General features: G+C 46.3%; 1 long non-coding RNA gene across 1 annotated transcript; it reads left to right on the top strand.

Moving 5' to 3' along the window:
- The first annotated feature begins 12,838 nt into the window (after positions 1–12,838).
- Positions 12,839–14,797, top strand: LOC105738350. The gene is made up of 2 exons (XR_001114136.1): positions 12,839–12,918; positions 14,493–14,797. It is a non-coding gene; the product is annotated as an uncharacterized LOC105738350 (long non-coding RNA).
- Positions 14,798–26,433: the final 11,636 nt, after the last annotated feature.

Here is a 26,433-nt window from a genome sequence, read left to right as displayed (position 1 = left end):
GATTCTGTCAGGTTTTCTGGGGGGGAATTTCTTTTACAAAGACTTTGGTCTGTGGACATCCATCTGTGCCTCTTTGTGAGCTCAGCACTTTTCCAGTGGGAAAGAGTTGTGTACCTGTTTATAGGAGCTTGCAAATGTCATCTATGGTAACTGACTTCATTTGGTTATAGAAACAAAGTAAGATTAGCGAGACGAAGGCAGGCCACTTCTAGGCCACCTTTTCCTAATGCTGCTTAGCCCTGTAGGGGAAGCTGGGGAAGGTAACCAGTAATTTTAGATCATCTTCTCAAAGTAGGGAACTCTACAACAGAATTTCTCACAAGCCCTCATCATTGACAATGCATTTTTGTTCATATTTTTTAATGCATGCATACATGTCACAGAATACTACTACATGTCCTTAATCCTAAAACCAGTTGGCTGCCAGTCACCTGAACTTGATGATGTAGTCACTGAAATAATCCACCAAATAATGCATGACAATGTGCTATTTACTGAGGACAGTAAGTGGATTTATTTTATCTAAATGTACAAATCTGTATTAGGTCCCAAGAAGCTCTGAAAATTGAAACAAAAACTGAAGAAAAAATGGACAGTCGGGAAAAGGGAGAAACATGTTTTGCTGCACTAAAAGCCAGAAAAAGAAGCCATTGCATATTTTTAGCAAAATGCTTAAATTTCATCCATGTACATTTCCTCTGTCTTCAGTTAAGTGTGAGCGACCGGTTAATAGTATCTAGGTTTCTGACAAAAAAAGCAGCAAAATAGGAGCTAATTCTGGATAAAGGAAAACACTATGTTCAAAGCAGGTGCTACTTCCCTCATACTGATCGTCAAGGAAGAAGCCTGTAATTTCTCTGAATAGAAAATCTCTCTTTGTCTAGCCCCCAGTAAATACATGCTGACAAATATTCAGAGGCTGTCTGAAAGGTGCCCAGAAGGTGCAGGTTTTCTGTCTGGGTCCCCAGTGAGCGAGGAGCTCCATGCCTCTGGGAACAGGGCTGTTCCCTTGGAAATGGTAACTCAGTCTGGCCAGACCCCTAACATTGTGAATTACTCTGCTGAGCTGCGATGATAGTGCACTATGGACTGGCTGGTTTAAACAACCAACGTTTATTTTCTCACAGTTCTGGAGGCCTGAAGTCCAAGATCCAGGTGTCAGATGTGGGCAGAGTTGGTTTATTCTGAGGCCTCTCAGCTGGGCTTGCAGACGGCCACCTTCTTGCCCTGCCTTCACCCTCTGTACCTGTTGGTGTCCTAATCTTCTCTTCTTATAAGGACATTGACAAATCAGAATAGGACCCACCCTAATGACCTCATCTTAACTGAATTACCTCTTTAAAGATGCAAACGCAGTGACATTCTGAGATACCGGGGGTTAAGACATCAATATATGAATTATGGGGGGAGGGCACACATCAGCCCATCACAAATAGTAACATGAAAAACGTAAGCAGAGGTATGGGAAACTGCTCTGTCAATTATAAACTATTAAGTAAATACAAAAGAACGTCCCCACATTCCCACCCAGTGCCCACACTAAAGAGTGCATTTTGAGCAATGGTTCTCAATCGTGTGCTTTGTTGTGGTGGTGGGGTGGGGGGAAGTTTTCTGGGGGACACTTGGCAACATTTGGGGACATTTTTGGCATTTTTGGTTGTCACAGGTGGAGGGGGTTGCTACTGGCATCTAGTGGGTTGAGGCCAGAAATGCTGGTGCTAAACAAGCCACCATGCACAGGACTGCTCTCTGCAACAAAAATTACCCCATCGCAGGTGTCAATAGGGCCAATGCTGAAAAACCCCGATCTAGAAGAAACTGCCCCTTTTTCCTTTCCTTTTAATCTTCTTCTTCTTCTTTTTAAATCAATGCTCTCACTTTCATGGAATAACCTGCTTCTTGAAGGCAAAAGAGAATGGCGTCTGAAAAGGAAAAGGGAGCAAAGCCTCTTCCAGGCGGCTGCTCCCAGGAGATGCAGAGCCTGCTAGCGGAGCTCCTGTGTGACCTGCAAGCCACCGCCATGCCCAGGCTGCCTTAGTGCTTCTCCAAGATCATTTCTCTGAAGTTAGAATGCTCCACTTTTCCCTCCACCAGAATTATGATTGCTTTACTCTTCAGTTTTCTAGAAAGCTCCTCGCAGTGTCCAAAAAGCTAATAACAAAATGCATGCCTGTGACCGGGGTTACCTCCATGAAGGCCTCGGACAGCTGGGGAAATAATTCTGCTCCCTGCGTCCAACCACACAAGCATTAGGCCTGCCTCGTTTCCCCTCCCCCCGTTCCATTTCATCCCCTGTTACATCTAAATTTAGCCCTCTCCCCAGTGACCCAGGGAAAGATCAAAGCTCTCTTACATTCCTGCAATCTGGAGAGGAGGGAGCAGAACAAGTCCTGAGAGTAAAAGGGGCAGGAAATGGTAGGAGGAGAGAGAGGGGAGGCACACAGGGATCTCCAGGGGCTGGCCCATCCCAGGGATACCGCTGGAGACCAGAAAGCCCAGGGAGGTGAAGGGGAGGTCTTGCTCCTCCATGTTCTGGGTCTCTGGAGGTGTTAGGGGGGTGAATGCCTCCTTCCAGCAGACAGGGTGCTATTCAGCCCACATGGCGAGATCACTGGCTGGGGCCCTTGGCTCAAGCCTCCCACCTTGGGGTCCCTTCACCCCACTTCCCTGCTCAGCAGATTCCCTGGGGCCTCCCTTCCGGTCCTGATGAGGGAGGAGAAACCATTTGTCTTCTGACTAGCAGAGAGAAACAGAGCCTCTGTCTCAGGCTGGGTTCCCTGGGATGGGCTCAAGTGTTGAGTAGCAGGCAGGTTTTTGGGGAGAACCCCCTGTGAGGAATGGAGGAAGGCAACAGGGGCAGAGGGAAAAGCTGATGGCAGTGCCTCTTGAGTGAGGCCTCAGCTGGTCCCTGGGGCACTCTGGGGCTGGGTGGGGCCTTCAGAGCTGTTCCAAAGGGAGGTAAGGGGGCTGGGCCTTTGTACCCTATGAGTTCATCCCAGAGAGAGGTGAGCCATGCACCCTACTGCGAGCTAGGGCATCCACAGGGGGGGCATCTGGGCAGAGCACCTCACTATTGACAACAGCCTCTTTGACCAATGCAATGGAGAGTTTTAAACTCAAGACAGCTGCTATCCGTTGGCCCTCCTCTGGCCATCTCCCCAGGTAACAAGTAAGCATCAGAGGGAAAATGCCCGTTTATGGTTTGACTTTCACTGAGAAATTCACTTTATAATCATATCTTTGAGAAGCAAAGGTTGCACTGGGAAGGGGCCCGGGAGGGCTGAGTTGGGGCAGGCCTTCCCCAGGCCTCACACGGATGGTAGACTGCAGGCCTGGAGTGCGGGTTTGGAGGGTGGGAGACCACTGTGGGGCAAGTTGGGCAGGAATGGAATGGCCACAAACCTCCCCTGACTTGAGTCAAATCACTCTTTTGTGAATTTTGTGGTTCAAATAAGTGTTTTCTGTTTTCGTGGCTTTTTTTTTTTTGGGGGACGGAGTCTCGCACTGTTGCCCAGGCTGGAGTGCAGTGGTGCGATCTCAGCTCACTACAAGCTCCACCTCCCGGGTTCATGCCATTCTCCTGCCTCAGCCTCCTGAGTAGCTGGGACTACAGGCGCCCGCCACCACGCCCAGCTAATTTTCTGTATTTTTGGTAGAGATGGTGTTTCACCATGTTAGCCAGAATGGTCTGGATCTCCTGACCTCATGATCTGCCTGCCTTGGCCTCCCGAAGTGCTGGGATTACAGGCGTGAGCCACCGCGCCCAGCCCTGCTTTCCTTTTTGTATTTTGAGACAAGGTCTTGTTCTGTCACCCAGGCTGGAGTGCAGTGCGATCACGGCTCACTACAGCAGTGACCTCCCAGGCTCAAGCAATCCCTGCTCCTCAGCCTCCCTAGTAGCTGGGACTACAGGCACAGGTGGGACTACAACACCACACTCAGCTAATTTTTAATTTCTATTTTTTGTAGGGATGGGGGTCTCACTATGTTTCCCAGCCTGGTCTCAAACTTTTGGGTTCAAGTGCTCCTCCTGCCTTGGCTTCCCAAAGCGCTGAGATGACAGGTGTGAACCACTGCATCTGGCCCAAATAGACATTTTAATGCAAGTCATTGTGAAGTGGAATAAAGATAGTTAACAACTATGGTTAAGATGCAATGTGTACTTATCAAATGCCGGGCCCTGCTGTGAGCAGTTTCTGTGTGTGACAATCATTTATTCTCTCTGTATCCTATAAGGTAGATATGACTGTTAATATCTTGGTACCTTAACTTCCCACCTATAAAACTGGCCCAAGCAACTTGTTGGAGCGACTTAACCAGTAAGCAGTGGAGCTGGGCTTTGGCAGAGGCTGCCTGCTGTTGGCTCCTGCAGGTTGGGCCACTGGGTGGCCCTCCCTCCCATGCTGAGAACAGGCAGAAGGAGGTCTTTTGACTATGACCCTGGGATTCAAATTTTCAACATCCAAGAGTAGGGACAGGAACCACTGTCCCGTTTTGTAAACCAGGAAACAAGCTTAGGGAGTGTCTTACAATTACTGCTGGTACAGAGGCCAGAGGCCAGGGGCTTTTTACAGAAAATCATGCTGCCCCATGCTGGGCACTATCATTCATAGGTCCCTTGGACATCTTTGAATGAATGATAAAAATGCAAGTTTCTGTTGCTGTAAAATATTGTTCAGTAATAGTATATTATGTATTCACATCATAGAATTCCAAAGTGGGAGGGGGCCTTAGAAAATATTGGTTTCTTCTCTATCCTTGCAGAGTGAAAAACTGAGGCACAGAGAGGAGAAGTCACTTGCCTAAAGCCACATGGCAGCTAACTGCTGAGCTAAGATTAGGTTCCTGAATTTCTGCCTCTTAGTCACGGTCGTGTTCGGGAAGCAAACTGTTTTGGAGGATGGGGAAAGAGGAGGAGATTACTTGGCTATCAGTGAAATTGATCAACAGAGTCAACATTTAATTAAAAAATATATCAAAACCTTTCTTGATAATGATCGACCTGTTACACTGGCACAATTAAAGTGGTGATTTTATTTACTGAGTTACTGCCAACTCCTATGATTTTTTTTTGTAATACCCTTGTGATAATTCAATTGGAAATACGTGGTAAGATGCAGAAATATAATGCCTTTTCTTAGGATAACTCATGCCACAGCCAACCAGGGAGTTGATCTGATGGGTCGGTTGCAGAACTGAGGTCTCCTTGGTGCCATCCTATCTCCAATGGCTGTAGAGGGACGCATCAGGGACCTTAGATAGGGCCCATATTTGAACTGGTGAAATGCACCCCCATGTGTTTAACATCTCTGAGGCTGCTGCACATTAGAGGTAATTAGGAATGGGCGCTTTTTAAGATTTAAATGATAACTTTTAAAAATTAAATTTTCACTTAAAATTTCAAGAGACAGAAGGACAGCTACTATGGTATAAATGCTTGCATCTGCCCTAAATTCATGTGTTAAAATTCTAATCCCCAGTATGGTAGCTGTAGGAGGTGAAGCTTTTGGGGGGTGATTAGGTCATGAAGGTAGAGCCTTAATGAATGGGATGAGTGCCCTCACAAGAGGCCCCGGAGAGCTGCCTTTCCCCTTCCCCCATGTGAAGACACAGCCAGGAGGTGCCATCTTTGAATCAGAAAGCAGGCCCCTGCAGACACCAAATCTGCCTGTGAGTTTATGTTGGACTTCCCGGCCTCCAGGACTGTGAACAATAAATTTCTGTTGTTTATAAGGCACCTGTCTTATGGTGTTTTGTAATAGCAGCCTAAAAGGACTAAGATGACCACACCCCCACTCCCCCAACTTCCTCATCCCACTCTGAGACTCTTTCAAGGACGGACAGCCTACAGCTCTCCAGGCAGACAAGCTCACAGAACTACTGGTGGTGGCTCCTTCTATTCTGATGAGCAAAGGCCTAAAGCCATGTGGATCTTGCACTTTGAAAGTGAAATCATGAGCCCTTAATCACTGAAAAACATAATTGATTCCCATTTCTCTAGTTAGGTGTCCTGGTACACTAATGCCTCAACACATTTTGTTGGGGGATGGATGAGAAAGAATTCCATGATCAATTACATTTGGAAAATGCTACATACAATATTGCCTTCTTGGACTCACATACTAAAAGCTCTGGGATGTTCTGAGTCAGTGAATCAATTTAATTTTTGGTTCATCATTTTCCAATTTATCTGACCGCAGAACGCTGTCTTCATGTCATACCTATGAAAAACCTGAAGAACCCATTTTCAAAAACTCCTAATTGGGCAGAACTAGACTGAAACTGATTATTAATCAAAGGAGGCTTAGGCAATAGAATGAACAATCTGCCAGGGGTCAGAAGACCTGGATTCTGGTCTAGAATCTTTCATTAATTAGCTGTGTGACTTTGGGGAAATCACGTTCTTCTGGGCCTTGGTTTCCTTGCCTATAAAACAGAGGACTGAAATTAGATCATTCCAAAGACCCCTTACAGGGGAGATATACAATGATTTTTCTGATTTGTGAAGACTCACCTGCTGGTAGGCTGTCTACTCTCTCCTCACCTATCACAGCTCCTGTTGGCACCTGCAGGGCCTGCAGGGTGGCCTGGAATCTGCTCCAGGCCAGGGGAAGTGCATTCTAATCCCTGAGGACATTCGGATAGGATTGCTGTGTGTTCCTGGCCCACCATAGGCTGGTGGCTGTGCCGGTCAGTCTCTTTCTCTCTCTCAGAACTCTTCCCTCTGTGCAGAATTTCATGGTAAGTATTATGGGATGATGCAGGAGACCTGGACCCTCTGCCCTCTGCCCCGAGGATTGTGAGTGTCGAAGGGGAAAGAAGCCAGGTCCACAGGCAGACCCAAGTGATCACACGCAGCAGTGGGTGTTGACAGGCCAGGTGCTTAGGGAGATCTTAGAGGAAGCTTCCTCCTCAAGGTCTGGGTCATTGTAGAGCCTTCATGGGGCCTGGAGGACTTCACAAAGCCAGAAAGATTTGTTAAATTCAGGGGTTCAGGGGCCTGGACAGAAATGAGGATGGTCTGAGAAATGCTAGCACAGAACAGTATGAAGTGTGGTTAGAGGCTGGTGAGTCTCTCTGCATGAGCATAAGTAGGCAGAAGGAGTGGAAAATCAGCTGGGGATGGGGGCTTTAGACAGAAGACAGCAGCCGGTGAATGCCAATGCAATCAGGCTCTAGGGTCACACAGGCAGTGGGTATCCATTCTTCAGGAAAAAAGAAAACTAGAAAATATTAAACATAATACTAGAAATAGAATAATTCAAACAAATATAATAATAAAGTAAAAGTAAGCTCTTTCTGCCTCTTCTAGATGATCAACCAATAAGACAGGTTCCCATAGAGGTGATTTAATACACTGTCATGTGCAATGTTTAACATCAGTAATAATAAATCATAACAGGGGCTAATGCTTTACATGGTGGAGCATAGAAAGAGGAGTGAGAGGCTTAGATGAGGAATGGAGATGGAACCTCTGCCCGGTAAAAGACTGCGAGGGGTAGCTGGGCACTCCTGGGGGAGCTTTCCTTTCATTCTCATAAAATGAGAAACAGTGAGAGTAAGCAACTGTTACGGTAAATACTTAAACAATGATTAAAAGACCAAGGCTGCTGACATCGGTCTTAGTAGAGATACCTCTACATATGAGTTCTACCATCAGAGGGCCTAGAGCCACTCTTTGGAGGCAACTGCTTATTTCTCCTGCCTGTGTGCTTCCACTTAGGAGTCTAGACAGCCATGCTCACAGGCGCTATCTGCAGGTCACTGGATTGAGCAAGGACTCTCAAAATCAGGAAAGACTTCCTTAGACACCCTGTCTTGGGTTCTTTCTCCTTCTTCCCTGTGTGCCGGGTTTTGTGCTCAAATCTCCAGTGTTCATTCCCAGTGTCCTCCTTCCCCGTTGTGCACTGTCTGCTAAAGGCCTTCAGGAGTGTCTCATAGTGGTCATGGTCACTGTTCCACTCATCTGGTGATGAGTATCTGGCAAAAGTCTCTGGGCACAAACCCCAAATACCATCCTAGGCTTTCTGTTAGAATGCCAGGTGGATAGAGTGTATGTGTATGTGTATCTGCAACAATGCCTTTGTTTCCAAGTGATGGGAGCTCTAACTGGTAAGAACAACAAACGGGATGTATTGGCTCATGTAGTGGGAAACCCACTTGTAGAGAGGACTTTAGGGTCACTGCAATGCTTTTCTTTCTGCCTCTCTGTTCTGGCTGCTAGGACGTCAGCTTCATTCAATGGCCGCCTCCTCTCTCTGAGAGAAAGATGGCAGCCAGCAAATCAGCTGGAGTACGTTTTCTTCCCCAGGAAGGTTGAGATTGTGAGAGAGAGAGAGAGAGAGGCTTCTGTTTTAGAAGAGTGAGAAAGATCCTTTTACAGAAGCTCTAGGAAAAACTTCTTTTCATATGTCATTGGCCTGAAATGGAACCCAAAGTCGTTCCTGAACCAATCACTGTGGCTAAGGCTGGGGACTGGGCTTCTCTTTTTGTCTTGCCAATCAGCACCTACCACCAGGTGCTGGGGAATTGGTCAATTCCCAGTACACATTTAATACAAAAGAAGGAGAGGAAACTCTGCAGGGGAAAAGAAAGGATTTTCAGTAAAAGTTTAAAATGGGTGCTGGAAAGTCAATCAGGAGCTGTCCTGGGCCAGGAGTTTGACCCTATGAAGAATACTGCCCAATCATTCATCATTTCTGAAACTCTTCTTATACATACAATCCCTCAACTGGGCCCTTGTGTATGTGCCTAGATCAGTTAGGATGCTTCTGGCTGCAAGTAACACAAAATCCTGACTCCATCTGTCTTAAATAACCAGAAAACGTGGAATCTCACATTCAGAGTAAGGACGTCTACCAGAGACAGCCCAATGAGCTGCTCAGTAGTCACCAATGGCCCAGGTTGTTCCTGTCTCTCTTCTCTCCTGTCCTCACCATCTGTTTCATCCTAAGTCTTCTTCCTTTTGTATTTTCGAGGTGACTGTTGCATCTCTAGACATGACAATCCAGAATAACAAGGAGAAACCATCTCTTGTGATTTTACCTTGCAGAGAGGACATTTTCCCCAAAGCACCTGGGCTGAAATCTTATCTCCACCACTCAGTGGCAGGTGGCCTCAAGCAGCATCAAAGGGATAATAATAGTCCTTGAATCCTTGTGAATATCAGTGGAGTGATCCCGCTGAAGTGCTCAACACCAGCCCTGGTACACTGTTGTTCTCAGAAATGAGGAGCTTGACTTGCCTGGCATGTCCTGCTAGTTGAAGGGGTTTCCATGCTCTGGCATGGATTGTCTTCGAGTATCCCAGTGTTCAGTATGCCTCTTTCAGGTGTCTACAGCCAAAGTCAAGGTCAGAAAATGAAAGGTTTGGGGGCTTCTCTCCCTTTTGTTGAGCCTTTGATCAATCTCACCCTCCACAGTTCCTTTACTTATTAACCCTAGGGTGGCCACTTTGCTCTAATCATCATGTTTGCCGAAAGGCCCCAATCTACTGTCCCCTGTCTGAAAAAAAAAAAGGAAAAAGAAATGAAGGAAGGAAGGACGGAAGGAAGGAAGAAAGGAAGAAAGAAAGAAAGAAAGAAAGAGAAAGAGAAAGAAAGAAAGAAAGAAAGAGAGAGAGAAGAAAGAAAGAAAGAAAGAAAGAAAGAAAGAAAGAAAGAAAGAGAAAGAGAAAGAAAGAAAGAAAGAGAGAGAGAAGAAAGAAAGAAAGAAAGAAGAAAGAAAGAAAGAGAGAGAGAAGAAAGAAAGAAAGAAAGAAAGAAAGAAAGAAAGAAAGAAAGAAAGAAAGAAAGAAAGAAAGAAAGAAAAGAAAGCAAGCCTAACAATATATGTGTCGGGACCTATTTTTAGTGCTTTACAAGTCAGATCTTCCCTCCCGGCCTCTTCCTGTCCCTCAGGACTTTCAGATTTACTACTTAAATATTTATAAACTGTTACAATTATTTATTAAAGGTTTATGTTGTTATTATATTTAGTGTGGAATATGCATTTTGTCCTCCAAAAATAACAGGACTTTCCATTAAACGACATCTGTTAATGATGCAGTAAATTGCCTCTTAAAGCAACAGAGAAAGTTCTCTTCTCCTTTGACAACCCTAAGTACCCTTATTTAAAAGTAGGGGCCCTACCTCACTGGAAAACACATTACTTCTGACTCCCCAAATGTTACTCTATGCAGATTTAGGAAATTTGTAGTGCTTACACAGAGAAATTTTACCTCAGCTATCACCATCTAGTCAAAAGCAACAGATGCCTTCGTAGTTGGTAGCCCTTCCTTTCCTCCAAGGCTTCTGTTGGTGCTTAAATGCGCACACACATGTGTGCATGTGTATGTCTTTGTGTGCATATGTGTGCACACACGTATGTGTAAGAGAAGCCCTTGTCTCAGCTCAGATTTATTCGTTCATTCATTCAGTTTAATCCACTCTGTGTTAGGTGTCAAACTCAAGGAAATGGATAAGAAACACTGCCCTGAGAGATTCACAGGACTAACAGAAGAGCAAAAAGTAATAAAATATCAATGGTACATAAGGAATTATTAAGCAGTGTAGATGTACATGTGCAATGCCATGGAAACAAAGAAGCACTAATTTTGTAGAGGGATTTCTTCTTGATGTACATGTAGCTCTATGTGTAATAGTAAGGCTTAATTTGAGAAGAATTCTCTGGCTTTTTTCTTGGAATGGGACTTGCCTTCCATCACTAGGTTGCTAACCCATCCATCTGCCAGTGTCACCCAGACCATGGTCTAGCCTGGTGGTTCTCACCCAGGGGAGGTTTTCCTTCTAGAGACATCTGGCAATCTCTGGAACCATTTTAGGTGATGAGAGGGTGCTACCGGCATTTAGTGGGTAGAGGCTAGAAATAAAGCTAAGCACCCGGCAAAGGCCAGGACAACCCCCACACCAAATAGTTCTCTGGCCCCAAATACCAGGAGTGTCCAAGTTGAGGTTGAGAACCACTGTTTTGCTCAAAAGGGTCCTGTGCTGGGTGGGAGTCATTCTGAACAAGGCCAGTGAAATTGGCCTGAGTTTCTTGGAGGAGAGCTGAGATTTGACCTGGAGAGACAGTTGAGGGTCTTAAAATGACCACTGCCCCTTCCCCTTGACCTGGTAATTTACCATCCAGAAATCTGCCCACAAAAAAAAAAATGGTCAGAATGGCTGTTACCAAATTATGCACAGAGATGCTCCAAGCTACAAGAGAAACAGGAACAAAAGTAATAAAGTTAAAAACAACCTAAATGGCCAACACTATAGGTTGGCTCAGTAAGTTAGGATATATTTTTAAGATTTTAAAGATGTCTGCAAGTAACTTTAATGACATATACAATGCATGTAATTTTAAATTCAGTGAAAAGGAATGTCCTTTCCCCAATCTCTCTTTTTCTCTCTTTTTCTCTCACACGCATAGAAAAAAGGATGGAGAGAAATAAAACTATGAGTTAATACCTGTTTCTAGATGTTGGGATTAGAGATACTATTTGTTTTTAATTTTACTTTAATTTTTCGGTATTCTCCAGATTCTCAAAAATTAAAAGAAACAATTTTCTTAGTTGTTTTTATTTTTTAAAGATTATTTTAGACTGGGCACGGTGGCTCATGCCTTTAATCCCAGCACTTTGGGAGGCCGAGGTGGGTAGATCACTTGAGGTCAGGAGTTTGAGACCAGCCTGGCCATCATGGCAAAACCGCGTCTCTACTAAAAATTAGCTGGGCGTGGTGGCAGGTGCCTGTAATCCCAACTACTCTGGAGGCTGAGGCAGGAGAATCACTTGAATCCAGGAGACAGAGGTTGCAGTGAGCCAAGATAGTGCCACTGCACTCCAGCCTAGGTGACAGAGTGAAACTGTGTCTCAAAAGTAAGTAAATAAATAAATAAATAAAAAGATAAAATGTTGGTTATTTTCGAAAGATGGCACATCAGTTTAGAAGCCAAGAGACCAGGATACTGGGCTTGGCTCATCCCCCAGTAGATACCATGATGTCAGCGACCCATAGCCCTTCCTCACCTTCCTCAGTGGATCTGCTTGTGCACTTGGTACCAGGGGACCCCAATAACCTCCACCTTCCTGTCTTTCAGAGTGGCTCTGAGAAGCCCAGGAAACACCACATGGGGAAATGAAAAGCTGAATAAATGAAATGGTTCAAGATCGTACTTCTGGTAGGAAGAATTTGATAAATTCTTCCTATGGGGAGGGGAGGGGAAGGAAGGGGAGGGGAGGGGAGGGATCTGGATCTAGCCTGGTTTTCCCCTTGCTCTTGGCAGGTCCTGGGGCAGCCAGGAGCCACCATGGGGCATTGCACTTTACAGATGAATTTCCCTACCTTTGTAGGAGGAAAAGCAGTGGCCCTCTGGTTACTTGGTTACCTAGGATTTAAAGCCGGGAGTGGACTCGACAGTGCGTTTTTGTTTGTGGTTGGAATTTTCGAGTTATACACTCCCCGGGCTGTTAGCTGAAATGTTAGTGCATCCTCACAAATAAAATCAGTCCAGGAAAAGCGTTGCTAGAATTTCCAACAAAGGCTGTCTTTGCCCTTCCGCGTACTTCCTAGATGGGGGTTCTCAAGCCACTCTTCGGAATCTGAATCCTACCAAGTGATGCCTGCCTTCTGCCTGCTACTCTGGGCTCCTGGATCTGCTGTCCTCTGGCACAGGCATCATTTGCTCCCTGGAAGCTGGGGAACCTTGCTTGGCAGTAACTAGGAAACTAGCTTAGAAAAACAGCCTCCCTGGCACCTGTGCCAGCAGGCAGGAATCCACCTGCTTTTTCCAAAAGTGTTTGCCTGTAGGGAGACTGCCTGAGGCCCACGTAAATTCAGAAATTTCTGGGGTTTGGCTTAGCAGACCCAGAGGGCCCTGGAAGACACTGAGCGATTTCCCTCTGTGGCGTCCGTGAGAGTCAGTGTCGCCGCTGGTCAGTCCATTTTTCCCACTCAGAGAGTTGGGGCACCCCCTAAATAATTGAAGTATTAGTAACAGTTTCTTTCCCCTTCTGCAGGCACTCCCAGAGGTCTGCCGTTTTCTTTGCAAGAACAGTTGGCATTAAATATGCTGGGTGTCAGTGCAGCAGTGAGGTGGTTAATTTTGACTGAATATTATGCTATATAACCACTTGGCATTTAACTTGAAAAATGGCTTTCTGCTTCACCTGTCAGCATACCCAGTTCTCATCAAATAAGTGAGTGAGAAAAATTTTTAAATTTCAATTTCCTGATGCTATTAGACACTACTTCTTCCATACTTAAACAGTTTAGCAGTGCATGTACAGGTTTTGGTATTCAGACCATGCCTGAGACTACATGCTATTACAATAGCTTTTTTGTTTAAAGGGTAAAGAGATGCATGGATCTTTATCTTGAGGTTAGGAAAATGTATTGCAGGAACATGGCCAATCAGGTTCTGAATAACTTTGAAACATGGTACCATCACCCCAGTGTAGTACAAGGAATTCCAACGCCTACGGTAGAGGATTTGAGAGTGTCAGAAGAAAGCCTTAGAAATGAAGTAAATGTGCAGAGTAATCCCGCATGGTACTTCAGGGGGAAATTGATCACTCAGGTTAGCATTAATCTATTTTTACTGTTTCTTTTGTCAATTATAATTCAGTAAACCATGCCAGGGACTTACATTCATGAACTCTCTATGTTTAAGATTAAAACCCCAGGCTCATCCACTTATGTGAATTAGACATCTCCAACTGTTCGTAGTTCAAACAGGTTGATTAGTGTCACCTCATTTTGTTTATACATCCCGAAAATGAAAAGCCGGCAGAAGGAAGATGACAGTATTTGATTTCTATGTCTCAGAACCACTTTGTCATAACTCATTTTTATGGTGGATGTGTTGTGAACAGGATGGGAAACGTGCCTTGTTGGTTTAAGAAAGGGTCAACAAGCTATGGCCTGTCGGCCAAATTCAGTCTGCCTCTTCCCTGGCCTGTTTCTGTAAATAAAGTATTATTCAGACAGAACCACACACACTTACTTATCAGTTTATCTGTGGCTGTTTTCAATCTGCAGAGTTGAGTTGTCCCAACAGACACAGCATGACTCATAAAGCGTTCTTATCGGCCCTTTACAGAAAAAGTTGTCTCCCTGTAATTTCAAGCTTCAAATGCTCATTTTCTTCCCTTTGTGATTCCAGGCCTAATTTTTCCATATATTTAGAGGGCACATTTCTAGAAAGAATGAATGGCTTGAGAAGTTTTATACTTATAAAGAGGTTTTTTTTTTTTTTCTTCACTCAGGCTGCATAAGGGGGATGTGAAATCATTCTATTTTACAGATAAGAAGACTGAGGTTCGGCAGGATTCCGTGACCTGTTACAGGCCACACAGCTGGGAATAAAAAGACAAACTCCATTCTTCATGGGAACTGTGGGGATTAAATATATCAGTAAATGTAAATTGGTTGAAAAAATGTTCCCAGCATAGAGCAAATTTGCAATCCTTGCTAAATATGATTATTCCCTTTATTTTCATTGTTTCAGGGCCCTCACCCTGGTATATCAGGCAGCCAGGAAGAAGGGATGCCTGCTGCTGTCAGCCTGTGCCAGCAACACAGAGACCCAGGCCTTCAGCCCAAGCGGGGCTCTGTGCCTCCATTGGAAACATGAACCAGATTTCCTTGTAATAGCCTCCATATTTGGGCCCAGCAGCCTTAGATGTCTGGCCAATAGGAAAGCTATGTCCTTCCTGCACAATTTCAGCCCTAAGAATCTGTGACTCTCCCTCCCTGGAGGCCTAGAGAACAAGAGGAGGGAGGGCTTGAAATCAATAAATGGATTGCACACCTGCAGGGCTCTGCCATTTGTCATCTGTGACCTACGCAGGCATTCTGGGGCTTACACTATCCTGAGCTGCGTGTGTTTCCATGGTCTCCCATTATGCCCCACTTTGACCCCTCAAAATATTGTTTCAACTTCCAGGAGGCTGGATGATGGGGAGAGAGAGGCGAAGAGAGAGGGAGGGTGCAAGGGAGCTGGCAGAATGAGAGAGGGAGCATGTTCAAAAATGCCGGCTGCAGCCAACTGTATCAGATGCCAGCTGCCAATACCACCCTAGTCCCTCTGAGGTCAGCCAGGTAGCTGGAGCCCTTCCTTGCCTTCCAGGCAAACAGCTCTGCTACTCCAAGGGAAAACAGCCCTCAAATGCAGCCCTGCTCGACTTCTCAGAAGGCCAGGGAGGAGAAAGGGGATTGAATTAACCAAGATATCCAACATACGGTCTCCAGGGTGAAGTGGGAAATCAACAGCATGACCTTTAAGGCCACTCACTCATTCACTCCAAGATACATTCTATAGGTGCCCATGGTGTGCTGGGGAGGAGAGGGCAGGGGAACAGACAGCGCCTACCCTGAGGAGCTTTGTGTCACCCATGTCATCAGCCCAAGCGCTGGCTTAATAGAGGGAACTTGTTCTAAAGGTATCAGAAGAGTAAATTGGAGATGGTAATTGCAGGAAGTGATGGCAGAGGGAAGGAAGAGGTGGTGTTTTAGGAGTAGGGTCTGGAGCTGTTCCCGTAAACTAGGGCCATGGAGGAAGGGGATGCCCATGAGGGTTGTGAAACCACAGAGGTTATGCTGCTACAGGCAGATATGCCATCCCTCCACAAGCCCAGACTCAGGGGTACTGCAGGCAGTTGTTTGGGCTCATTCCCTAAGGCCCCTTTTAACGAGACAGTCTCAAGACAGCAGCGCAGGGAGCATGTGAGGCAGGAGGAAAGTTCCAGCTAAAAAGACAATCCCCATTGGTTCAGCTGGGACTCTCAAGAAGATGAGTGCTTTCCTAAATGCAGTGAAGGCAAGGAATAAGAAGGATGGGCTTTCCTCCCAAGGCTGCTGGGAGCTCACTTGGTAAATATGAATTGGTCTCCTTGCCGGGTTCGGCCTCAGCTCCCCGACCTGTAGCATGGGATGACTGGGTCCGCTCAGAGGTGTTACCCATCCATGTTATCAAAGGGAGCAGTTTCAAAGCTCACCACTTAGAAGATGGAGCTTTAGAGAAAAGACAGTACCCAAGGCCTCTCAGGAGCATCATGCATCGGGCCTGATACGGCACCACAGCAGCTGGGGTCCGGGGACTCTGGAACTGAGGGCTGAGCCTGAGACACACGGTGTGAGTGTGAGTTAACAACACATTGGCGTGGTAGGTGCGTGTTTATGCATGACAGTCTTCAAACCCTGCTTCTGCAGAAAGCACAGTGACCATGGCAGATACTGAGTTCTGTCGTGGTAGGGACCTGGGCCACCAGGGCCTCCCTTCGTCCCCAGCAGCCTGGAGCAGGGCGTGCTGCATCCCTCCCCAGCCCTCACCCCTCCCAGCCAGTTAAGAGAGTCTCCAGTCAGGAGCTGATTTGTGGACGTGCCTCAAGGTCTGCCAGTGTCACAGTCCCGTGTGATTTATCGCCTGCTCCACACCTCGCACTTTCTGTTGTGTGCTAATGCCCCGTCCTTCATATCTTTCTTTAATCATGAGAGAGTAATTGCAGATATTTAAACACTTGAGTTTCCTGCAGGAATTTCGAGACTTGGTTTTATAGGCCTTTTATAACAGAACAAATCACAGTTTGGATGAAATTCTGGGAATTCTCTTGCAGGATAATCATGTTCAGATTGCCTCCCTACTGCTAGCTTAATGTGGCTGTCCAAGTTTGGGATTTACTGGGGAGCCAATTTGTTTTAAGAAATTAACAAAACCGATACCTAAGTACCGCAGTGAACATAAAGTTTTTATTCATTTTGGTGAAAAGGAAAAAAAAATACCCAACCTTCTACGACTCACAAAACAGCTCTTGAAAATCATTTTTATGAAATTGAATCTCTCTCCCCAAATGATTCCCCGATGCTAAGTGGGATGGCCTTGTAATAATCGCTCCCTTGTATTTGTGCATTAACCGGTTCGAACTTCACAGGCTTTGCCCAACCCAAGGGTCTCACAGCACCGGCTTTATACTTTTTAAATTTTTATTTATTTATATTTTTATAGAATGCAGGGAGCCACACGGATGAGAGAGAATTCTCAAGTGGGGAAAGTCATATGTGGACTGTGAGATTTAGACACTAAAAAGGAATGTGTCTCTCACACCCCACACCCCACACATACACAAAGTAGATTTTTTTTTTTTTTCCAAAAATGTGATCTGGAAAAAGGAAGGAAGAAGGATGCCTTTCATGGAGCTGGATGTGTGAAAACCTCTTTGAAAAGCAATGACATTTCCTCCTTGGGGGACCTCATCTTCCCTTTGCTCCTACCTGGTGCTGAACACAGGAAGTTCGTGCCCTCACTTCACTATCACAGCTGCTTGGGAAATAAACCACATTTAAAGCAACCCCTTTGTGTCTGCCTGCAGCTGCTAGGCCTCTGAAGGAATCTCTCCTCTCAATTCCCTTTCGGTGAAAGAAAGGGAATTTGCACCCAGACAGGGGAGGCTCCCTGCTGGGCACGAGCTGACTGAGTGCCCTGGCCCAGGGCAGGTGTGGGTGCACGGAGTGGGTATGGGGAAGGGCCCTGAGATTCCATTTACCCAGAGGGTTTTATGACTCTAAGGTGCCTTCTTAGTCTGCCTGGAGAGTGGGGAGCCACCATGGGAGTCCGAGACCACAGACAGGACAACAGAAAATTACTGCTGGGGCTCATTCCCTTTGGGCAGCCCCAGGCAGTTACAACCAGGATGACTGTGAGGCTGTGGAAGGAGCTTGCAGCCACTGGCTCTTCTGCGTGGGCCTCTGTGCAGAGCATGGGCAGAAAGAAAGGAACCAACGTACTCAGCAAACAGTGCTCGGTGTATCTGCTGCCAGGCCCAGTGCTGAACCCTCCAGGTGAGACAATTCAATAAGACATTACTGCCCCACCCTTTGCACCTGGGGCATGCATCACAGGTGTCCCAAGACCTGCGTGGGTTGATTTGCTCTCTCTAGGTAAGGACACTCCTTGGGATTGATGTCACTGTCCAACCTGGCCTCCTGAATATGCAAGACAGAGTGTGCCAGGGAACAAAGTTGCCACATTTCCCACATGGTCCAGCCCCGGGTAAGGCATTTCCTGGGCAGTGCAGGCCTCCGTGGCCCTGTTCACCTCGCTCCCTGGAGTCTTGTCTCCTACACACACACCTTACTGCTCCCTCTGCTGCCTGGGAATCCCAGCCGTCTCCACCAGCCAGGGCCTCACCGAGGGTCCATGCAGATCTCAGCTATTCACACAGGATGCTCCTGGAGCCAGGGTGTGGCCCTTCAGACCTTGGCCATGGTCCTGTGCGGTCCATAGTTGTGGCAGGCTTCCACATCCATTCTTTCCTAGCTGGTGCCAGGTCTCGGCCCTGAGGTCTGGGGTAGAGGCTCCCTGGGCTGCCCTGGTTGTAACACAGATGGCTCTGAATGTGCTTGGCTTTCCAGAGCATCTGCTGCACCTGTGCTCTGGTCCTGCCTGGCCCTGTAGGCTGCGACTTCCCCAGGAGGCCCAGCTCACTGTTGGAAACTACTTGCTACCTAATAGCCTTTACTGCAGTTCTAGCCTAGAACCTAGAACCTTGCCGGCGTCAAGACAGTCAGATAGTGGTGAAATACGAGGCAGGGTGGCTGTTTGCTCCATGTGGGTGTGGGGCTCCAGCCAGGGCCTCAGCATGGCTGTTTCTCCCTCAAGCCGCCTCCTGAGTGCCCCCTGCCGACCCGTTGAACTCTCCACGGCCTTGAGCTGCACCCACCTCCCTTAACAGGCTTGCAGGGTCCTCACCAAAGCACAGGGCTGCCCCTCTGGAGGGAAATAGCCTCAGGTGGTGCTGCTCCTGCCTTCCTGTAAGTCTTTCTAGTCTCCCCACAAGCATGGATTGAACACCTACTGTCTCCCTTCACGAGGCTGAGAGCTGGGGATACAGCAGAGACTAGACAAAGTCTGTGCTCTCCTAGAGAGTAGAGCTCAGTAGCGGTGACAGATCACCCAGAAAAAGACAAATGAAGATCATTTTCCATAGTGAGAAGGGCCAGAAATGAAATAAAACAGGGTGATCTGGACGGGATGTGGGGGTGCAGGTGCCCACATTAGACATCACAGTCAGGGTGAGTCTCTCTGACACTTGAGGAGGTGACACTTACAAAGTGTCAACTAAGGCCAGTGCTCCTGCCTGTAATTCCAGTGCTTCGGGAGGCCGAGGTAGGAGGATCACTTGAGCCCAGGAGTTCAAGACCAGGCTGGGCAGCACAGCAAGACCTCATATCTACAAAAAAATTAAAAAATTAGCCAGGCGTGGTGGCACACACCTGTAGTTCCAGCTACTCAGGAGGCTGAGGCAGGAGGATCACTTGAGCCCAGGAGGTCGAGGCTGCAGTGAACCGTGATGGTGCCACTGCACTTCAGCCTGGATGACATAGCAAAATCCTATCTCTAAAAGAATAAATAAAATAAAAATTTACAAAGTGGTGACTAAGTGAGCGGGGCAGCCAGCATGCAAGGATTGGTGGGAGGGAATTTTGGGCAGAGGAAACTGCAACAGCAAAGGCTGGGAAGTGGGACAGAGCTTGCCTAGGGTGGCAGGGGCTTTAGGGGACCAGGGGAAGAGTCTGACCACTAAGGCCTCCGAGTCTGAGAGGGAGGCTGGGGCCAGATCACAGGGCACAGCCAGCAAGGCGAGGAGAAGTCGAGGCTGGGCTCCATCGTCCTGCCCTGCTCCTGGCTGACGTGAACCCATCACAGCCTGGAAAACACACACTTGACACAAGCCTGTGCCAGCAGGGATTAGGAGAACATTGTTGTCTCAGAAGAATACGTTTTTAATTAACAGGTTTTATTTACCACCGTGCGTTCTGTCTTGCTCACATGGCCCTGTTTAAGAGCATTTTAAATCATCAGCTTTTATTTATCACAAGAAAGTCTCCCCAGTAGGGGCACTTCCCTGTTGTTCCCCATGCTGGCCTGAGCGAGCAGGGAGATGGGGAGACCAGGAGCTCAACCCTGTCCCCTGCAGGCCTGGCCCCAGTCTCAGTGGGAGACACAGCCTGAAGCAGGACTTTCCTTGCATATGGACACATGTGGCCTTCTCCTCTCCTCTTTCCTGGCTGCTGACACCGGGGCAAGTGACAGTCACCTTTTCGGATGTGGTTTGCCCAAGCAGTGTCTGAATTAAATCTCACCAGTTTGAAGCCTGCCAGGGTGCTGCTGGTCCGGAGAGCTCACTGGGGCTGGGCAGGAAACACTGTGGCTTTTGCACCCTGGCTAATTCCATTGCTCAGCTTTCAATGCCACTCTGTTTAAACCCCTGTCAGAAAGCCCTTAAGGACAGCCAGTTTTATTTACTGTCAATGTAACCACTCCTTTGGTTGATACTGGCCTAAACACTTCCAGGAAAGAAAGCCCAGGCTCATCAACTGGACCTCCATCCTGCCGAAGGAACAAAGGAGGCTTCCTCCTCTCCTTGGCGTATGTGCATATTAAAAAATTTGTTGAACCTATTTTAATATCCTTCGACTAATGGGAGGGTTTTAAGACCTTTCTAAGTATAGTAGTAGTAAATCCTGCTGCATATTTCACCCAAATATCCAAAATAAAAATACCTTTGATTGAGAGAGACGAGTCGCCCACTGGGGCCCGTACCTTCAGTTTCGGTAGCTCAGTTCAACATCAACAACAACCACAACAACAAAAGCCGCATTGTAGCAATCAGCCCTCTAATAAGCCTCTAACTTGGTTTCTACCTTATCCCAAAGGTATAGGAAATAGCACCGCTTTTTTTAAAATATCAAGAAAACATCATTTGCTCTAAAATGTCCCTAAAAGCAGGTCTAAATTGCCAATAAAGGCTAGGTAATTGTATCAGCATGGATCAGAAAGCATTTCTCAGGCCCGATGAAAGAGTTTGCAGGGCTGAAGGACTCCAAAGCTGCTGCTCAATTCCCCCCAACGCTTGGTCAACAGCCCGCACCAGTGGTTCGAAGGGAGATTTTCAGCACAATGCAATTTCCCTTTTAAAGCCAAACACCTCTCTACTCCCCCCACTCTCATTTCGTTCTAATTTGTTAAACTTAATTTCTTCTGAGGAGTTGTCTGGAAGCTCAGGTCAAATCAGAGAAACTTTCTGGCTGTTTGTTTTTGAAAAGCAGAACGTTCTCCTTCTTAAGCCTCTGGGTCTGAATTACTTAATTATTCTCTCCTTTTCCTCCTCGTCCAGGTGAATGATGAATGCACTGAAAAAGCAAACTGCATGGGTGGCTTGTCTTCTTAACCACATCACCAGCCTCGCTCTCCACCTTAGAGCGCTATAATCACTTGACTAGCAAACACATATACAGTATAAATATTTAAGAAAAAGTAAATTCTATTAAGCCACTGTGTGATAGATGCAGTGGTAGGTACTTATCTTTGAAATATTAAACTCTAGACATTTATATCCATACAAAAAAGAGTTTCCTGCCATTTGATGAGAATTATGTGCCTGGCACTAATAAAATATTAAACTCCAATTTAAAAGATAAGTATCTTATCCACTTTTTTCATAATAAAACATTTTACAGTGCTGAAGAAAGCCAATATGCATCAGAATTTCCATACAATACTGTATTTACAAACTTTCATAAAAGTTTTGTGTCTGCATTTATCAGTGGCTGGTTTCACACTAGCATCCTGATCATTCTCCCTAATGATACGGTGCATTTCAATAATGCATGATGGAAGGTGTACAAACAGCCCTTTGTTTTTGTGTATGGTAATTCCATATTTTTGGTTAGTGGTTCTCCCTGGCAGCTAATTAAATAGAGGTGGTCACTAAGATTGCATTATCCCTTTTGGTCTCCATTATATAAATTAATGTCAAACTGATGCAATGTTTCATGTTTAAAATAACAGATACAAGTGTTAAAAATTATAGCCTGCAGTTTTCCTATTTGACAATGCATTATTTTCAGCTGCAAATGTCAGTTTCTAACCCCTGCCAAGAATATTGTGGAGAGGCAATGAGTAATAAGTGTTAGTTATCAAATTTAGTGTCTTTTGAAATTTGCCCGTGTTGCCAGGGTGGGGGTGGGGAAGCAGTCGATGCACTTGTGTAAATTTATGGAAGCTCCACTTCCAGAGCCCTATGGGGAAGGAAAGGGATTCTAGCAGGCAGCTAGACTTTCCACGGCATCAGCTGCCTCCAGCCACAGCACGCGGGTCCTGACGGAAGCCTTGAGTGTGGGCCCAGTGTCCCTTGGGCTGGGGATAGTTAAGAGGTGAGAACAGCTGAAACGTGTATGACTTTCCCAAAGGGTAAAATATTTTCAAAGGGCCTCACCTAATTGGACCTGCACTGCATAAGCCCCGGTCTTTTCTTTAAAACCTGATGTCAAAAGCTGCGTATTTGAAACCTCCTTTGCCTCGGATGTTGCAGAACTGGGCTTCGGCCATGGATGGGATGTTTCCGAGCCCTCAAGACCATTCTGGTCTCTGGGAGCGGGAGTCTCCCCTGTCCCCTGGAGATCAGCCTTGACAACAGGACTTCTATTAGCAGCCTCCTTCTCTTCCCTCTTTGTTTTGATAGATGTCAAAAGACAGTTCTGCCTTAAGAAATGTAATTACTCAAGAGGATGATAGGAGGTAAAAAGCTATATGAGAGGTAAGTTGCATGATGTTTTAAAATAAACAAATATCACCTTGGGCACAAATCCCCTATGCACCCCCACTTAGGTTTGGGGTCGAGAAGTGGAAGGTGCATCCCAAGGCTGCGCCAGTTGACTCCTGAGCAAAGAAAATATTTAGATTGTGTGATATGTGTAGAGCAAGGCAAACTAAATGGTTCTAACATCCGGAGACATTTTCAGTTCTCAGGGCAATGCCGGGTACCCCAAAACAGTGTTCCACTGGAAGAGACCTTTGCTGTTTGTGAACCTTGGTCACCATCAGAGAAGGGGTGGATGGGCATGCCTTTCCCCTCCTCAGGCCAACTGAGGCTTGGCCAGAGGGGTCCCGTGAACGTCGCCCATTCCATGCCACAGAGAAAAGTACTGTCAAATTTTAACAGAGAGCAGAGGCGTCTCTCCACAGAGATTTTTAAATTAATAAACACCTCACAGCCAAAGAGATAGCTGATTTGCAGGTCTTCTTTCTGTTGGGCATATGTCCGGATGCAGTAGACGAAAATATGTTTTATATTATCCTGGGAATGTTATCGTAAGTGGTCGCTTTTGGAGGTGTGAGGGACCGTGGCTAACAATGACTGGTGACTGTTGTATTGTTTGGCCACAGACATCAGCTAAATCCTGAATAAGAACTCTTTCTGTTTCTTCCAGGAGATGAGCAGTGGTAGAGTTCCTTATTTCTGTAAATTACTGTAGAAACAATAGGCTGCAATTATCATCACGTTTGAAAAGCATCCACTAATTACACTCAGGATAAACTGCACTTAATACCTATGATATCTATTATGAGCATATCAGTGTGATGCCCTAGCCTGCACTGATACCTTTATCTTCTAATATTTGGAAGAAATAATTGCTGTGAAAAGAGTACCTTAAAAGCTTGGCCTGCTGGGCTTCTCTTCAGCAGCTGTTTCACGGGCTGGGGTCTGAGGGGCACGGCTCAGCTTAGACTCCTTTATTCTGCGGTTGGGGGCAGAGACCACAGAGTTCTGCCTCGGACACTCAACACTCACTACCTGTGTGATCTCAGGTGAGTTTCCTAACCTCTCTGCTGTTTCCTTCTCCGTAAAATGAGGACAAGAATAAGGCTCACTTTGTAGGGTTGTTAGGAGGATTAAATGCATCCATACATTGAAAGCATTTAAATTGTCCTTCCTGTGTATGACTTCAAGGTTCCAAAAGACTTGGTCCTGGAAAGTTTTCCCAAAGAGCTTCACACCTGTGATCTGTGAAGCTGAAATTAGAATGCTGCTCTCCTGGTCTTACCGAGAGACCTAAATGAAACAAATCACATAAAAAGGAGCATTGAAAAGTGAACGGCATGCAAAAAAAGATACTGATAACAATAACACCATATCATTGAAAGCGTGGCCCTAATTTATTTATTATTTCATGCCCGCTATTCCCTCATCTCCAGCCTTTGCCTAAGATGAGACCTTGGGACTCATCTAAAGGCTTTTATTTGACCCTTTCCTTGCCTCTCATCTCACACACGGAAAAACCCTCCTAACATAACTGACTACTGGCAGCTTAACTGAAACCCTCGCTTGGTTCTCCATTGCCACAGGCTCAAGTTCAAGCTCCTTGCCTTCATTCTTCCACCCCTGACTATCTCTCCAGCCTCATCTCTACAAAAAACTCCCCTTTCTCTGCATACTCCAGCCAGATGGAACCTTTTGTAGTTCTTTGAATATGCCGTGGTCTCCCTCCATTCTTCCACTCCACTCTTTGCAGAGCATTGAATAGTTACAGGCAAGGATTCAAGAGGTAGACTCCCCGGGTTCAAACCCTTGCCGAAGTCTTCCAGTGAGCACCATGGGAGCCCCAGAGCCAATCGATTTCCACTTGGAGCTCTGAGCTTGGAGAAGCTGTGTGAACTTGAATAAGTTGATTACCTCTCTGAGCCTTGGCTTTCCCATCGATAATATGGGATACTTATCTCATACAGTTGTAATGAAGATTAATTGGTTAAAATATAAAAAATGCTAGGGGCATTGGGTGACTTTGTGATTAAGAAAGGGTAAGTCCTAGGCAAGTTTCGAAGATTGGTCTGAGATCGGGGAGAGGCCTCTTTTTTTTTTTTCTACATGTGAACTCTGAGAGGTTTAGGTTCAAGCCCCCTCTTTCCCAAGAAGACTCTTTAGTTCTCCTCCCACATCAATTTATGCTTTCCCCAAATCCTCTCTCCCACTGTGCCATGCTGTAGCTTTGCATGGGTCAGTATTTGGTCATGACCTAGAATTATTTCAGTCTTATCTCTGCCAGCCAGTCAGATGCTGGAATAAGGGAGTCTTGTCCCAGCTCTGCCCCATGACCAGGGCTGGGCACACAATGAGCTTGCCCGTGGACTGATATTGACACACCAAAGTCCTGCCAAGCCAGCCCTTTGTCCTATGGGATGGCACACACAACAGCCAACTCCTCCAGGGATCCTCCTCACACTTCCTAGCCTAGTTCACATCATCTGTGTTCCCTGTTTGCCTGGCCAAATAATTACATAATGGGGCTGGAGGGAGATGGAGACACAAGACAGCCAGGGGAAGGGCTAAACCCCGGCCTTGCTGCCAAATCCTCCTGTTCCAGGAGTCCACCTTAACATCCCCAGATGATCATGTCTCATAGGGTGTCATCCTATTAGCACTTTAAGGAGGCAGAGAAGCCCAAAGCCTAACTGGTACTTGAAATGTCCATAATTGGCCTTTTAAATCACTAATGTGTCAGATAACCTGGTACGTGATTGTAGAGTTGTTTTGGATGCTGTTCTGGTCACGTTCCTTTTTTTAATAGAAAAAAAAATGTGGAGAGAAGTATGGTTCTCTATAATATGACTCTTAAGAAAAGTTACAAAAGAAGAAAAAGGAGGAGAGGAGGAGGAGAAAGGAGAAGAAAGAAGGAGCAGGAGGACAAGGAGGAGGAGGAGGAGGAAGAGATTAAAGAAAAGGAAGGAAAGAAAAGAAGGAAGAAAGGAAGGAAGGAGGGAGGGAGGGAGGAAAGGAAAGGCAAGGAAAGGAAAGTTGAAGTCTCCTGCCTGGCTCTGTGGGACCCCTGTGTGGACAAGGAAGAACCACCAGCTCACTGTCCTCCTTCTAATTTAAAGCTAATCTCATGGAAAATACGATGCCTCAAATCTGAATTATTTGTTCTGTGTGTCAGGGACAGGGTGGGTGGCTTCTGTCTGCAATTTAAGGTAAAATTAACGCATATGCTTCTCCAGTATTTTCACAGTATAAGACTCCCAGCCAAATGTGAGTGTTTCCACACACTTCCTTCTTGAGAAGACAGATTTGCATATGCATTAAGGCCATTTTATCAGAATGCACACACAGAGGAATGACACATCTCACTGACAGCGCCCGGGTGACAGATAACTCCACACAAAACATACATTTGAAAGGAAAATAGGAGGAGGAATAGAATTAAAGGCCGGTGTGAGAGCGGCATCGTGTTTTGAGTGAGGCAGCACAGATTGGATTGTTTGATTCACTTCCCGGCTCTGCGTGAGTCAGGTGGCGACAGGTGCTTCTCCAACTACCTGAGCTCCCAGGGAGGTGGGGGGTTGGGGGCGGATGCTTCTGGGCTCCGCAGCCTTAATGCTTCATGACCTCATCACCGAGGTACACAGTGAGCCCCTTCCCTGTGGCAGCCGAGGTCTGGCCCCTGACCACCTCACCATCTCACCTCCCACGCCTGTAACTTTGCTTAGGTGCTCTGGCCATGTGGGCAGGGCCTCTGAATATGCAGATTCCACTGCCCCAAATGCTCTTTCTGCAGACTGTCCTGTGGGGGTCCAGAGAAGCTCATGCCAGTTAAGCTATGAGAAAACTCACTTG

This window comes from Nomascus leucogenys, chromosome 10 (assembly GCF_006542625.1).
Source record: "Nomascus leucogenys isolate Asia chromosome 10, Asia_NLE_v1, whole genome shotgun sequence".
NCBI classification, from domain to species: domain Eukaryota; kingdom Metazoa; phylum Chordata; class Mammalia; order Primates; family Hylobatidae; genus Nomascus; species Nomascus leucogenys.
The sequence above is the reverse complement of the archived record's forward strand: the minus strand, read 5'-3'. Positions and strand labels throughout refer to the sequence as shown.